Source organism: Colossoma macropomum, unplaced genomic scaffold, assembly GCF_904425465.1.
Source record: "Colossoma macropomum unplaced genomic scaffold, Colossoma_macropomum, whole genome shotgun sequence".
Classification (NCBI taxonomy): Eukaryota; Metazoa; Chordata; class Actinopteri; order Characiformes; family Serrasalmidae; genus Colossoma; species Colossoma macropomum.
This window is the reverse complement of record NW_023494795.1, coordinates 25,485,111-25,501,186: the sequence shown is the minus strand read 5'-3', so window position 1 is coordinate 25,501,186 and position 16,076 is coordinate 25,485,111. Positions and strand designations below refer to the sequence as shown.

The 16,076-nt window shown below is 39.9% G+C and overlaps 1 protein-coding gene across 3 annotated transcripts in view; it reads left to right on the top strand.

Moving 5' to 3' along the window:
- susd6 (sushi domain containing 6) overlaps positions 1 to 16,076 on the top strand; it is a 38,534-nt gene that overhangs the window by 13,831 nt on the left and 8,627 nt on the right. The gene's annotated exons all lie outside the window — the stretch shown is intronic.

Here is a 16,076-nt window from a genome sequence, read left to right as displayed (position 1 = left end):
AAACCCACCAGACTCTCTGACAATGGGCGATGGAAATACCCTGCAAAAAAGGGAAAAAACATATGTGTGAATGCCTGTGTGTTTAGCATGAGTGTGCGTATTGCTGAGTTTACAACAGACAAGAAGAGGGACAGTGAGCATGAGTCTTTAGGCTTTGGTTTATGGTGTTGCGTCATTTTCTGTTTGTCCTCCCCAAAGCCTGTATTCCCACTTTGCCTCATCCCCTCAGCCCACCGAATTCAAGCACACTCAGTAATCCCCTGACAGGCTCTACAGAATAGCTTCTGTGGCTCTCAGAGTCATATGAATATTAAATCCACAAATGCCATTATAGCAGTATTGGATTATGTGGCGAGGTTTTTTAATCGCATCCCAGTTTACAAATGGAGCTCAACAAAGCACAAATAAACTAAAGCAAATTCCAGTTTGCTGAATTTGCAAAAGCAAGACATCCACAGTTCTGTGAATCTCATAGACAGTATAATATGCTTGCTTTTTAGAGCAAAATAACAGTATTCTTGGTTTTAATTGTTGTTTGTCCAGGTAATAACTTGCGTGTCATGATGGTAACCATAGAAGTGGCAGTATCTATGAGACTTTGAACTCTTGCACTTCCTGGGCTCTGTGTGTGTTATTGTGGGTAATATTGCTTTAAACAGTTATGAAATATATGTCTGAGTGTTCATATGAGGCTTCTGGGTGAGTTACATCCAGAGCACATGAATCAGATACCGCTGCTAGGCAGACAAGGAAGTAAAGTTTGAATGTTCTGCTTTTCTAAGCAAACGAAAAACAAAAGCTTTACTGACAGAAGGCTGCTTTGGCTGATGCGAGTGTCCAGATGTGATCAAAGACTAACCATTCACTTACAGGACTGATGGTTCCACTGATGGGAATGAATGAGTTCTAATGCAAAACATACAGTGCTTACTTGTAGTCCGCTGCTACGATTTGTTATATTTAGTTTGTTCTATTGCTGTCATAATCCTCATATCTGCATTTAAGAGAAAGAAAATTGTTCTTGAGTGTATGATAATGCAAGGAGATTTCATCTGGAAGTTTTCTGTTAGTCCATTTTTTGTTATTTTTTTTAATTTTTATTATTTTTTTTACACAGTGTAAACGGCAGCTGCTGTTTTCAAATACTGTTTTCATATTACTGTCTCGCTGTGTAATTTTGAGTTTGATAAGTGCACTGTCTATGTTTTGGAGGTAGGAAGTGGTGTGAGTTCAGCTGTAGCAGGTTCGAGTGTGTGTGTGTGTGTGTGTGTGTGTGTGTGTGTGTGTGTGTGAACGGAAAGCAGCTCCCTGTAGGCTGTGCAGTGCAGTGACTTTTCCCATGTTCTTCACTGCTCCCACTCTTTCAACACTGTTCTTTCTCTTTAGGGCGTTTTGTGTGGTTGTTTAGGCTAAGTTTTAAAGTTAATTACCTAAAATGGTGAGACATTAATGTTACTAAGGATGTGTCTGAGACTGTGATTTCATTTCTGACATTTAATTAATTTGACTTCACAAAGGGTAATGCAGGCCTCTTTTCAACCCTCGTTTCATTCCTGCAGTAAAATAATGGTCTAAATCAGTGCTTCTCAAACTGAGGATCCCCCCGGATGGCCTACGTTTTCGCTCTGGTCACTATGTTTTGCAAGCTGGTTAGAACAAAAATGTGGGCTGCCTGGTAGGCCTGTGTGTGTGTATATATATATATATATATATATATATATATATATATATATATATATATATATATATATATATAATCAGTTATAAGATCATAACATGTCTCATTCTTTTCTACTTTCTTTTGTCATATTTGCTGTAACAACTGCGAAAAAAATGATTACTGTCTACTGCTAGGTCCTGGAAGTGCATTTTGAGAACCACAGGTCTAAATAATTAGTAACAGTAGTTCAGTAAACATTCACAATATGTGATTGGTTTTAGTACATGCAGTGTTGGAGAAAAAAATGCAGTTTGAGGTAGAAAAAAACATGATGTTTCTGTTGTTTAACCTCATTTTTAATGCTTTTTTTTAACTGCTTGGGTTTTTTTGTGTGAAAATGTGCACATTTGAGATGGTTTAGCTGTTTCCTGGGTAATAGACAACATATAAGAGAAAAAAGGATCCATTTGCAGAGTAAGCCAGCTTCTAATTGATGGAAAAATCAGGCTCAGTGTTGTTAACAGAAATCTACTTTGTTATATTTTATTAGATCATCTCCAAAATCTATACTGCTATAGATTAGCTGTTTATTTAGGCTCCAGAAGCTAATGTTGCCTGTTATTTTAGATGGACACCCCTGGCAAAATTATTAATACAGTAGTTCTAAATCATAGTCCTAGGAGCCCCACTCAAATACACCTGATTCAATCCAACAGGTAATTTTCAAACCCTTTCATAAGATGATTCAGGTCAGCATGGAAAACAAAAACATGCACTGCATGCAGTTCATGAAATTTCACAACAACCCAGATGTGGTTCACTGACGAGCATGTTCTTATGCTTTGCACTACTGCAGGAAGTGTCTAGCGGGAGGTAGAGAAACTGCTTTGCACACAGATCTTGTGGCTTGGCCTTATAACGAAAGCACGTTTAGTTCACCAGAAACATGGCCCTATAATTAGAGATGGCGTATCTATTGCCGGTACTAACAGAAAATGCTGGACCGGACATGGGAGGGGAAAAAATTATAAATCTGATCCAATACATCAACAGATCTATCCTGATATATCACACACTCACATTATGTGTTGTTAGCGGTATAGTTCTTCATGTGGGGTAGCAGAATGTTTTAGTACTTTGAACATGATACTGTTTTTAGTTGCTCATCCTAAGCAAAGCAATTTAATTGAAAATAGCTCTTTTTTGATTTTTAGTAGTTTTTTGGAATGGTATCTATATTGGCTGATACTTAATCTTTCAATATCTGTATCATTTGGGAATGTGCTTTAAAAACGGAAAAAAAGCAAGGAAACGGAAGGAAAAAGCAACAACAAAAAGGGAGAAATCAAACCTTAGTCAGTAGTAGCGTAAAGCTGTAGGCTTACTTTTTAGATGATGTCATTGGATGTTAAAATTTGACATGTTTTGTTATTCAGAAATACTCAAAGGAAATCAGTATGTTTTCATGTTGGCTAAGTGGAAGCTGCCCCCTCAGAGGAGCTAATGAACTAACACCAACTGGTATAGCTGTGCAGTTTGACAATAAATATTGTCATTGTGATAAATTAATTTTAATTAAAATTAAACATTGTGCTTAAAAATCACTTCTCAACTGTGTATTTGATTAAAAAGAGCACATAATTAGTCCTGTTTAATTGGTGTTAGTTCAGTGCAGTGTAGGGGTCCGGGAAAAAATCGATTCTTAGATGCATCGCGTTGCGGACGTAAACGATTCTGAATCGATTCACAAATGTCAAAAAACGATTTTCTAAATATTTAATTTATAACGTAATGTTGACGGAACACAAAAGGCGGAATTTGGAAGTGAGGAAGTGCAGCGCCCGGACAGTCTGTGGCGGCACATATTAAAAACACAACTGGATGAGCGAGAAATCCAACAGGCACCCTCTGCATTAAAGCCAGGTTAGGTCAGGAGTCGACAACCCAAATGTTAACATTTTGTCCTTTCAACAAAAATCAAACCACCTTGGGAGCCACATCATTTAATGTCTAGTATGTCTCAGTATGTGATAATGTCCTAGTATAGGCTAAAGAGAAAGAGAAGCGACTTCAGCTTCGCCACTTTTTAGTGTTTTGATAGTTTCTTGTTGCAGATTTATGTACCAGGAAACCAACTGCGCTGCTTATAAATGCGAATGACGCATCGCTGCTATGTGACCTGCAGTCTGTACGCCGGTTCTCAGTCGCTGCGAAACAGGGCTTTCGCGATATGCTGCACACGACCCGTCTCAGAGATATTTTACTGACACAGTGATCCCCCCGTCTCTACAACGAGACAAAAACCAAAGTTATAAAATCACTAAAGAAAACGGGTAGAATAGCTGTAACATGTGCTGCGTGGAGATCCATCACCACTGGATCTTATTTCACCGTAACTGTGCATTTTATCGCAGATGAGTAGCAGCAGCGTCTCGTGCTCCAAACAAGAGCACTGAATGAGAGCCTTCTAGTTCACTTGCCACATCACTTCCATTTGTTTTATTAAAAAAGATATTGGAAATAAATTCATTATGAATCATTACAAATACTTTGCTTTAAAAATACCAAGTCACTTTAAATAACAATACCACAGAGTCACTTAGTCAAATGTATATTGTCTCTATATTCTGTGTATATTTTATGTATATTTTGTGTATAGTTAATATATTTCAGTTGGTTTTTCTTGTATTTTTATTTTTACTTATTTACTTTCTGTAGAGTGATTAGCTGAGCCTCACAACAAGCATTTCAATGCATAAATGTCCTGACATGTTGTGCAAGTGACAAATAAACTTGAAACTTGAACTCGAAACTTGAGCTCACACAGTGAGAAAATATAAATGCTATATAGAAAAAAAAGATGCATCGAGATGCATCGATAATCGTTTTATAATCGCATCGCAGCCCTCTGAATCGTAATCGAATCGTGAGGTGCCTAGAGATTCCCACCCCTAGTGCAGTGTGTGCAATGTTAAATAGAAGTAATTGGGTTCATAGTTTTTCATAGTATTAATAAAATGTGGCACTACTTTCTCTTCTAAGCTGTCAGAATTAAAAATATCATGACACATTGTGTATTGTAAAAAAACTTGCTGAAGTATTGTGGTATTGCATTTTGGCCCCCCTCTGCTAACGAGGACCATGTTGGATACTGAAGGGGACTCATCGTCTACTACACAAAGTATTTTCTCCTCAGCAGAGTAAATTTGGTTCAAAATATGGCTGTGTAAGCAAATTCCATTTAGTTCATCAAAACATGGCCTTGTTACCAAATCCTATTTACTTCGTCAAAATAGTTTGTGACTAAGAGTTAACTTGGAGTCAATTACCACTCCAGTAGAGTGTAGTGCTGCAATCAGAAATAAGCACTACACTCATATTCAGCTGTTTAGAGCCTGGTTTTAAGGAAACAGGCATTTAAACAGGGCTTAAAACAGTAGTTCTGCTTCAGTATTTAATTTGGAAACAGCAGAGGTGCAACTCTCTCTTATCTTCTTGGTATGAGGGTGAAGGATTCACTTTCACACCAGGGGTCCAGACATGGCCCTAAAAGGACCTTGGCTCAGTCAGGGTTTATGTTTCACTTCAGTGCTCCCTGGCCAGCGTCTAGCTGTGCTGGGAAAAGAGCTGCGGGATCAGGGTCAGGTGAGGTCACGCGCAGCAGAACCTCTGAGCACCAGCCAGCCACCCACCGCAGTAGGTTTTCAGCAGCTGCAGCCAACATGTTTATCGCCTGAGCAGGGGGGAGGCCCGCTTCTGTCTCGATTGAGCACTTATTGTGCCATGTGTTTAATCAGGCTGCCTTCTAACGACCTTCCACAAAAGTGGCTCACGCACTGTTAAACACAATCACTTCTCAGTGACTTAATACTGTTTTTGCTGCTAGCAAGAAAGCAAGATGTGGATATGGTTTAATGTGTTGTGTAGCATAATAGTTCTTATGGCTAATGAAGTATACGTTTATTCTTGTCTAAAATTTCTGTTCATTTATGCTGGATTTCCGTTCCAATTCCTATTAAAATGGTCAAGACTTGCACGTTTTGGAGGGTGGAGTGCTTGTGTTAACTTACCACCACAAATAGAAGTCAAAGGGCTGAACCTAGAGCCACTTCTTTTAGTCTTTGTCATTTTTTTTTTTTACTTTGTTTTATTCAATTCAGTTTGCATGGTACATAAACAATGTCTAAATACTTCTTGGTTGCATGGTAAAAAGGGGGTGTTAACATAAATATTTGCCCTTCAGGCCTGGTTCCTGCATTGCTAGCCTTTATTTTAGAGATTGCTGACCTTAAACTTGAGGTTCATTCTCTTTGGAGCTTAAAACCAGATGGAGTGATTATTTGAGGTTCTTGCCTGCTCTGCAATCATTGGGAAAGAGTTTTAAATGAGTCAGGATTTCAGTTTGGGAAATGACTCTTTCTAATAAGATTCTAAATATAGCTTCTTGTTTCTGTCTGTTCTCTCTCTCTCTCTCTCTCTCTCTCTCTCTCTCTCTCTCTCTCTGTCTCTGTCTGTTTTCTCTCTCTCTCTCTCTCTCTCTCTCTCTCTCTCTCTCTCTCTCTCTCTCCCCTTCCCCTTGCTTTCCCTCTGTCTCTACCCCTGCTCTTTCCCTCTCTCCCCCCTCACCCTCTCCTGCTCTCTTTTTATTCTCTCTCTATCCCTCCAGTCTCTCCCTCTAGCTGTCTTGCCATCTCTCTAACTCTCTTGCTTTGAACAGCCTCTCTATTTTTTCTTTTTCTCCTTCTCCCTCACTTTTTTCTTTGTCCTTATATCACTTTCTCTCCCATCTCGCTCTTTCTCCCTTTTCCCCTCTTGTGTCTCTGTCTGTCTCCTTCCATTCCATTTTTCACCTTGTGCTCTCTTTCTTTTCTCCTTCGTCCCTCTCTCTCCTCCCTCCACTTTTACTCACCAGTAGGTAAAATCCTGCTTTGTTCATGGAATAAGAGAGCAGCAGTTTTCCTGTACTTCAGGATTGCCTCTGCGTGTCTTGCCAGTATTCTTGTGAAACGTTTTGCCGTCACTGGCCGTTCTTAATGACTCACGGTGTGAAAGAAATGTTCCAGCACACAACGCCACACCCTGAACACATATAATACTCCTGCTATCATTTTTAAGGAAGTAATGTTCTCAAGACCTTCCTAACAATTGTGTGAGGTCTGAAGGGGAACAGTGAGTGGCTGTCCTGTTTCTCCGTGTGGAATGTGAAAGACTGTGTGGAGAGCACTGTAGGCCGGCTTGCTGTGTGTGCTAGCTTTGCCGTGGTGAGGGCTTTGCCACATAACGTGACTGCGGCCCTCTGCTGCTGCTGCTGGCAAGAGATAAGCAGGCAGATGGACGGAGATCGGACACGTGGTGGGATTTAAGGTTTATGTAATTGATAGCTGATGTGTACGTTATCCAAATGACACTTATGCTAGCAAGGCTCAATTCAGTTGAATTTTGTGTTGCTTTTTTCATGCAAAACAAATTTGCAGTGATCTGCTGTCTCCTTTTTATTTTTTCTTGCCTGCTTCTCAGTTACACTGTGTCCAAATGATAGACAAACTCCGCTCCAACTCATCTCAAAGGTATTAGATGGAGCTCCTACACTCCAGAGAATGCAGTTCCAAGCATGACATAATCTGGGGTTGTTTCTACAGTTCATTTTAGACAGGATAAAAGCTACTGTAAACTTTATAGGCATAGGAGCTCACAGTTAAAAAAAAAAAAAAATTACTGACATAACTGACTTTGATGATGATGATAATATAATCACAGAGTCTGGTAAAAATTACATTAGTGCAAACTAGCCCAATCTGTATTTAAGTCCCCATTATCTCTTCACTATCAAAATTCAACACATTAGCAGTAATCCTGTGTATTTCTGCTGTCTTACCATCTGGGCTGTGTTGATGTCTGGTGTGTTGACTGTGACAGTTAGACTATAGAGAGTCTAAGCAGCCTTAAACACGTGTTTTGTTTCATACTGGAGTCGCTAATGGCTGTCAGTGTGTGGGCTGTCTACACCAGTGAACACAGCTGCTGCAGAAAATTCAGAGAGTTGCGCTGTGTCTGTCTTTCTGTCTGTCTTTCTGTCTGTCTTTCTGTCTGTCTGTCTGTCTGTCTGTCAGTCACCACAGACAGACCCCACCACACAGACTCCACACAGACAGACTTCACCACACAAACTCACACGCAGATGGACTCCACACAGACAGACGGACTCCTCCACACAGACGGACTCCTCCACACAGACGGACTCCTCCACAGAAGGACTCTGCCACACAGACTGAATCCACCACACAGACGGACTCTGCCACACAGACGGACTCTGCCACACAGACGGACTCTTCCCTGCTGACGGACTCCTCCACACAGACTCCACACTGATGGACTCTTCCACACAGACAGACTCTACCACACAGACAGACTCCACACAGACAGAACCCAGCACATTGATTCTTCAAAGACAGAACCCATGACACAGACTCTTCAAAGACAGAACCCACCACACAGACTTTACACAGACAGAAACCACCACACAGTCAGTCTCCACACAGACAAACTGCACTCTGTCCTCAACAGCAGTTACAGCACATTCCAGTAGCAGGCAAGACACAAAGCCAACAGACAGGAGCACTGTGTCTGAGCACACAGCCTTCTCTCTCTCTCTCTCTCTCTCTCTCTCTCTCTCTCTCTCTCTCTCTCTCTCTCTCTCTCTCTCTCTCTCTCTCTCTGTGTGTAATCTGATACTGTTGTATTTTCTGATGCACAGCTGTCTCTGCAGGGTGAAAGGGTGCACGGCCCCAGATCTATGCAAACTTCCATCTGCTGCTTTTGACAGTGGCTGGGGAAAGGTCTGGAGAAACAATAGAGATTTCCTCTGTTGTTATTTTTTTCAGACTGGAGCACACACATGTGAGAGATTCCTCCTCCACGCCCATTTTACATTGTTCGAGGGGACAAGCTGCTTAAATGCGTCAGCTGGCGACCCGAAGCAGTGAAAAGACATAATAAAGAGCACGTGGAGCGTTGTTTAGTGCTTTTGTTCTGCCTCTCTGAACAGTGGACACATTTAGAGGAGGCCTTCTGTCTGTGCGTGTGGTTGTTTGAATAAATGACCAGAACATTATTGAATTTCATTGGAGGGTGGTACTCTAGTGCTGGACAATATGGCACCTGTAATGGTATTGTCACAACACATTGTGTCCTAAGGACAACACATTTTGTATTACTTTCAACATAGAAGGTATTACTAAAAAGGGTATTATTTATCACATGATATTTGTGTCTGTACTTGTATCTGTGTCACATTATGATATTCATTGAGTTTTAGCGATATTAGTATGTAACAAGAATTCTATCCATAATTTTTCCATGATGGAAAGCAATTTATTTTTAGTTTTCTAAGTTATGTTTTGTATGATTTTTCTCACGCTATCAAGGCCCTTCATAGGACCAGTAAATAAATATTAAGTTTCCTTTCAGGAATCCATCTGATTAACATTTACAATACTGTGGAAGGTTCCCGTTGGTGTAATTTTTAGAAAACGGAATAAAATATACTCTTTTGGGTTTGGAAGACATTGGTTAGGCCCCAGGGAGCGTCATAAAAAAAATAATACAGAGTATAAAACTTTTCATGCATGTAGTGCAGATGAAAGTATTTTATAGAGATTGAAAAAGTTAGGCTCTGATAATACTCTGTAATACTACTACTACTACTACTACTAATAATAATAATAATAAGCAGTGAAGATAAAATTGCATATGATAAATAAGTAGGTTCAGTAACATTATTAGTGTAAACTTGATACTGTTATACTTAAAATATCATGATATGTGCTCTAGCTAAAGGCAAGTGGATTGCATTTTATCTCTGTTTACTGTTAAGATTCTCTCAACTGGATAACTTTTATGCAAATGCTTGGGCCCTCCAGCAGAGCCTAAGCCACTGAGGGTGCTGGGTAAACACTTTTAAGCCATGTATGTGTTTTGTTTTTGTTTACATGCTTCTGCCATTCAGTGGCTGATCGTTACAGCAGTGTGTTACTGATAATCCTGCCTGTAGTTGCTGTGTCTGCAGAGCAGTGATGTACTGGCTTGGTGAGTCATGTACGTGGGACTGTGTTGGTGTTTTTGCCAAGGCTCGTTCCTTTCTGCCAGCCAAAGCCATCAGTTTGTGTTCATCGCTAACTGTGATGTGTTCCCTGTTTGGAGATGAGTGTACATGTAGAAACCTGCCTCCTCGTACCGCACATTCCTGCCTCAGGCCTGGACTGCACTTCTAAGGAGCACTCCAGCATTTTTCAGTCTGATCTCTACCTGCTGCATCTGTAGCGTAGGGTCAGTTTCCACAAACAGTAATTTTGACCCATTTACTTTTCCTTAGTAAACAACGGAATATGTGTTGACTCAAAACTCGCTTAATAGAAGTTAATGGGCAGCTGCTGAAGCAGCGTTTTGCTATTCAAGCAAATGCATTAATCTGTTGTCATTATCAGTTCAGCCTTTACTATGAAGCCATGTTTTGAAGCAGTTATTAATAAAAAGGAAATGAGTAGGCCTGTCACCATTAATAAAATATTAGCTAGTGATGAATTGCCATATGTAATTGCAAATATCTTTTTTTGTTGTTGCTGTTGATCATGTATGCAGCTATTAAAGTACAAAGCAGAAGTGACCAGATTGGCTGATTAACTGTCCTACTTTCTAGCGGTCATTGCTTAGTAACTCCAACTGACCACAGACACAACTCGAGCTCATATTAACATTATTATTACTCACCACTGCCTTGTAGAGCTGTTCTAGCCAGTCAGTTTTACCTATGTGCCTATCAGATGCATTAACCCTTTAAGCAAGAGACACGGCGCACCTTGCGTTTAAAAGGCTTTGTCTGAACGCCCCCTTGCTCAATCTGTTTCCCAGTAGCCCATCCTTTTATCAAGAGAATCATTTTCTAATCACTGGGAACAGGGATGGGCCCTTTATTTGGACGTTAATGCTTGTTTATAAATACAGTCACATTCTGTTCTTCTTGGCATCAGTACGCACATTCTCTCAATGTTTAATTATATGTATCTATATGTACATACTGGAGTGTGTGTGTGTGTGTGTGTGTGTGTGTGTGTGTGTGTGTATATAAAATATTAGGGGTGCGGGAAAAATTGCTTCTTAGATGATTCGGAATCGATTCACAAATGTCAAAAATCGATTTTCTAAATATTTAATTTATAACGTAATGTTGACGGAACGCAAAGGCGGAGCTTGGAAGTGGGTAAGTGCAGCACCGTGGATGAGCGAGAAATCCGACCGGCTCCCTCTGCATTAAAGCCAGGTTAGATCAGGAGTCACAACACAAATGATAAGAAGAGCCATTTTGTCCTTTCAACAAAAATCAAACCACCTTGGGAGCCACAACATTTAATGTCCAGTATGTCTCAGTATGTGTTAATGTCCTAGTATAGGCTAAACAATATAAACGAAAACATGGACTTACTCTACTCTGCTTTAAACTTTAGCTTTAGCCGCTTTCCCCCCATCTCCGCCAGAAAACTTTTCCTCAGAAGTAGATCAGTTTCTTGTAAAATGTCTCTCAACATTCAACTGTTTTACGAGGCTGAAGTCGCTTCTTATTCTCCAGCTTCTTGTTCGAATTTACCTGTTCCACCTTAAAATCTGACTGAGACGCCGAATGTAAATGCAGCACCATTTAAGGTGGAACGGGAGAATTCGGAAGAGAAGCGACTTCATCTTTGCGACTTTTTACTGTTTGACAGTCTCTCGTTGCAGATTTAACTTGCCAGGAAACCAACTGCGCTGCTTATAAATGCAAATAACGCATCGTTGCTATGTGACCTGCAGTCTGCACAGCAATTCACAGTCGTTGCGAAACAGGGCTTTCGCGCTATGTTGCACACGTCCCGTCTCAAAGATATTTTACTGACACAGCGATCCCCCCGTCTCTACAACGAGACCAAAACCAAAGTTATAAAGTCACTAAAAACGGGTAGGATAGCTGTAACGCGCTGCGTGGAGATCCACTGCCACTGGATCTTATTTCACCGTAACTGTGCATTTTATTGCAGATGAGTAGCAGCAGCGTCTCATGTGCTCCAAAGGCAGTGAATGAGAGCCTTCTAGTTCACTTGACACATCACTTCCATTTGATTTATTAATAAAAGATATTGGAAATAAATTCATTATGGATCATTACAAATACTTTGCTTTAAAAGTACCAAGTCCTCACACAGTGAGAAAATATAAATGATGTATAGGAAAAAAATGAGATGCATTGATAATCGTTTTATAATCGCATCGCAGCCCTCTGAATCGTAATCGAATCGAAACGTGAGGTGCCTAGAGATTCCCACCCCTAATATATATATGTGTGTGTGTGTGTGTGTGTATGTGTGTGTATATATATATATATATATATATATATATATATATATATATATATATATATATATATATATATAGACAGTTCACCTAAATAAAATTCCTTAATGTGGTACTTAAGCAATTGAGCTAATTTTGTTCAAATTATTTGATAGAAATAGTGTTGCATTGTATTTCAGTTGAATGAAACACTAATATTAGGATAAATACAAATAGTATTAATAAGTCACGATTTTGTTTGTGAGTGTGTTAGCATAACCATTTCATATGATCCTGTGAATTCAAAACATTGAGGTATCCGACTAGTAAAGTAAATCTAATACTAATTACATGGCATGAGGTATGGAAAAACTAAAAAAGCCCACAGTTACCCTCCTTTTACTAAAATATCGCTTCCTCTTTCCTTCTAAAATGAGAGCAGAGAGGAAAGTACGCTACTTATAGGCATACATTAGCTGGTAGCTAGTGCTTTGTTATACTTTTTATAGTATACTGAAAATGTAAACATTAACGTATGAGCATAGAGCAGATGCTGCTGTGTAGAAAATTTAGCAAACACTGTAACGTATCATCACAGTGTAATTATGAATTTTGTTAGTTGACGTCCCCGGTATCTAAATATGTGTCCTGTAAGTGTTACATATGTAATGATTTTCTAAACCTAATTGTAGCTGTAACAAAAAACAATTGATTTTGAAATGAAACATGGAAGTTTTGTAAAAAGCGCTTTATGAAGTCAGGACTATAGTCAGGTCCTGTAAGTTAGCCCTGTTTTTCTCCACTTCAGTAAGCTTCTGTCTAAAAATGTGTTAAACACGCACACGCGCACACACACACACTCTCTCTCAGCTCTCCTTAATAGATATTACCTTATAATATTTTTTTCACTCACTCACTCACTCTCGTGCATGTTGTGACTCAGCTGTTCTGCCTAAAGCCGTATGAAAGCTGTCTCAGACATACAGAAACTTTAGACAGGAGGAGCGGCTCTCCCACTGAAACACAAATACGGCACTGTCTCTCGTTTACGCACACACATATATGTGTGTGTGTATGTATGTATGTATGTATATATATATATATATATATATATATATATATATATATATATATATATATATATATATATATAAATAAATAATATTTGTCTCCTTCATTCTCTGTCTTTCTCTCTCACTTTTTTTTTTTCTCTCTCTCCTCCTCTCTCCCCTCTCCCCCACTCTGTTCTTTACCCTCTGAGAGTCATTTGAGACCTGTTGTATCACGATGGGTGTTGGTGTCACTGAAGCCGTGGCGTGTTTGTGCTTCCTGAACACACAAACATATTTAGGCTCCAAATCTCTCTCAGCAGGCAGCTCCAGCAGCCCACACGTTCAAATCCTTTTGTTATGTAAAAGCCTGTGAGTTTAACAGACAGAGCGTGTATTATAGTTGGAGTAAACAGTGCAGGCTTTACCATCGAGAAGAGAGATACACCCCCTCCCTTTCACTCGCACTCTGTCTAGAAGGGACAACCCCCCCCCCCATCCTAGGATTAGGCCCGGGAGGAGGGGGTGCAATAAAACAAACAAACACACATGCTGCCAAATAACAACGATGCTCAGTAAGAAAACATATTTCCCAGAGCCAGTCAGTGTTGTGCTGTCTGTGGAGTAGGCCTTAATCCAAGCCTGCAGGGCGGCGTTTGGCCCCACTAAGCTGCTGCAGACTGAAGTGATCAGCATAATGTGATCAGCTTTACCCCGTAGCTGTTTGTAATGAAGGATAATTAGAATTTCAGTCTGCACTAAATCCTCCTTTTTTCCTCTCAGTGTTGTGGACAGATGGGGGAAGACCATGCCGGGCCCTGTCATTATTTCCTCTGGCTAATGAGTTACCTGCTGCCCATATCTCCAACTATTCAAGTCTTGTTTTTATATGTATTCAGAATACTGTGAGCATTCATACACAGTGAAATACTGATGCTACAGCAGCACAGCACTCCTACCATAAAATGTATGGGGAGAGGAGCAAAAACAGTCGGGGTGGAAATAGTACCACCAGTGCACGAAATAGCTATATATGCGCTAATGTTCACAAGCTATTAACTTGTAAATACAATGTTGTAATTATCCATTTGTCTGTGTGTGTATATACACACACACACACACGCACACATAGATAGGCACTTTATTAGGAACTTTATAGTTTCTATACTCATTTTTTTATCAGCTCTACTTCTACAATTACAGACTGTAGTCTGTCTGTTTCTCTGCATTTTTTGTTAGCCCCCTTTTACCCTGTTGTTCAAGAGATAGGACCCCCACAGGACCACCACAGAGCAGGTATTATTTGGGGGGTGGATCATTCTCATCACTGAAGTGGTGGTGGTGGTGTGGATCAGACACAGCAGTACTGCTGGAGTTTTTAAACGCCACAGTGCCACTGCTGGACTGAGAGTAGACCACTAACCAAAAATATCTAGCCAGCAGCGTCCCATAGGCAGCGTCCTGTGACCACTGACAAAGGACTTTAGGTTGACCAACACAAGCTATGCAGCAACAGGTGAGCTGCTGTCTCTGTCTTTACATCTACAAGGTGGACTGACAAAGTAGGTGTGTCTAATAGACAGGACAGAGCGTGGACACGGTGTTTAAAAAGTCCAGTGTCTGATTAACTCATACCAGCGCAACATCCTCTAACACACAGTCAGTCACACTGCAGTGCTGTAAATAATCCACCACCCAAATAATGCCAACTCTAATATCTACTCTGTGGTGGTCCTGTGGGGCTTCAGACCATTGAAGAACAGGGTGAAATGGAGCTAACAATTTATGCAGAGAAACAGATGGACTACAGTCCATAATTGTAGAACTCAAAGTGCTCCTGTATGGTAAGTGGAGCTGATAAAATGGGCGATGAGTGTTCATACAAGGAAGTGTTCCAAATAAAGTGCTCAGCATGTGTGTGTGCTATACAGTGTGTGTGTGTGTGTGTGTGTGTGTGTGTACATATATGTATGTGTGTGTGTGTGTGTGTGTGTGTGTGTGTGTGTGTGTGTGTACATATATGTATGTATGTGTGTGTGTGTGTGTGTGTGTGTGTGTGTGTGTGTGTGTGTACATATATGTATGTATGTGTGTGTGTGTGTGTGTGTGTGTGTACATATATGTATGTATGTGTGTGTGTGTGTGTGTGTGTGTGTGTACAGTACTGTACAAAAAAAGTCATCTGAAAAAAAGAAAAAAAATGAACAATTTATCTGGGCATTAAGCCTTTATCTGCTTAGGAAAATACTAATATCACTGTAAATATGAATAATATTAATAAAGTAAGTATTTTGATTTTATGTATGCCAGTGTGTTCGTTTAGCCATTTGCAAACCTCTCCTCACAGCAGCCCAGTATTATTTTGGAGTATTATCCAATAGCTGTTTTGGCAAATCAGTACTTTATTATGTTACTTGTGCTGGTGATGGAATTTAATAATTGCATGTGATACGGGATATATGGGCTTTACAAGCAACAAAACACAAAGATAAATGGTATAAAAATAGCTTGTAAAAATTTTCCACTGAAACTCCTTCTTACCCTCTCGTTTCAAGTGAAGACAGTACAGGTCAAACTGGTTTATTTAGGATGTTGTAATGTAGGGCTGTACATAGTGGCAAAACATGATGACCCGCAGTTTTCATCTTTGTTTGTCTTCTGGCCAGCCCGTCCTAATTAGCATGCATGCCGTTCACTGCTTATTATTTATTTATTTATTTAATAAATAAATAAATTTTTGCCTCGCCAGAAACTGATTTTAGTTGTGATGAAGGGCCTGCTCGGCCTGTCCAGGCATGTTTCGGCAGTGTTCTTAAATTTGTCCTTTTCCGCAGTTCTGTAGTTCTTCCTCGTCTGTTCTTTCAGTTCAGTGATTTCTGGAATGTGACGACAAAGAAATGAGGAAAAGCTTCAAGTTCCTGTTTTGTTAAACCTTTAGCACATTTGTAACGTCTCCTGCATTTGTTTCTGGGTGTGTTTTGACAATATTAACGTAGTCTTAATAATGG